Raw genomic sequence first — 1,007 nt, 5'->3', positions numbered from 1 at the left:
TGTTTGGCAGAGTGGAGGGGCGGTGAAGGAGAGGAAGACCTTTGATGAGATGGATCGATTCTGTGACTAGAGAGGTGGGAATAAGTGCGTTTGAGGTGGCTAGGTTGGCACAGGATAGAAGAGTGTTTAGAGCTCTTGTACATAGGGGTCGCTATGAGTCGCAAGCAACTCGATGGCACATAACAAGTCCCCAAATTGACATCATTGCTCATCAATACTTTGGAGAGGTTCCTGAGTACAGACTTTCCCAGAATTATATGTCTCCTGATCTCCTGACTGCTAGTACCAAGTATGTTGATTGTGGATCCAAGTAAGATGAAGTCATTGCCAGTTTCAGTCTTTTCTCCATCTACGTGATATTGCCTATTAGTTCAGTGGTAAGAATTTTTTGTTTTCTTGACATTGAGAGCAATTCATACCGAAGGCTACATTCCTTGATCTTCTACAGCAAGTGCTTCAAGTCCTCCTCACTTTTAGCAAGCAAGTTTGTATTATCTGCATAACGCAAGTTGTTGATAAATCTTCCTTTGATGCTAATGCCACGTTCTTCTTCATAGAGTCTACCTTCTGGAATAATTTTTGCTCAGCATTATAGATTGAATAGGTACAAAAAAAGAATACAAAGCTGGTGCACACCTTTCTTAATTTTAAACCATGTAGTAGTATCATGATAGGTGGTGAAGAGATTAAGATTGTTAACAGATTTAGTTTGCTTGGCTCCACAATCAACACTCTTGGTGCCAGCAGCCAGCAAATCAAAAGACAAATTGCAATGGGGAAAGTCTACTGTCAGGGACCTCTCCAGAGTACTGAAGAGCAATGATGTCAGTCTGGAGATTAATGTGCACCTGATACAGGCCATGGTCTTTGCAATTACTTGCTATGCATCAGAGAACTGGACAATGTCCATCGATAAACAAATGGATAGAGAAGCTGTGGTATATTCACACAATGGAATACTATGCTGCATTGAAAAACAAGGAACTCATGCAATATTATTCAAAATG

This window comes from Elephantulus edwardii, unplaced genomic scaffold (assembly GCF_000299155.1).
Source record: "Elephantulus edwardii isolate Elephantulus edwardi_28Jun2011 unplaced genomic scaffold, EleEdw1.0 scaffold00082, whole genome shotgun sequence".
NCBI classification, from domain to species: domain Eukaryota; kingdom Metazoa; phylum Chordata; class Mammalia; order Macroscelidea; family Macroscelididae; genus Elephantulus; species Elephantulus edwardii.
Note: the sequence above shows the minus strand (reverse complement) of the source record.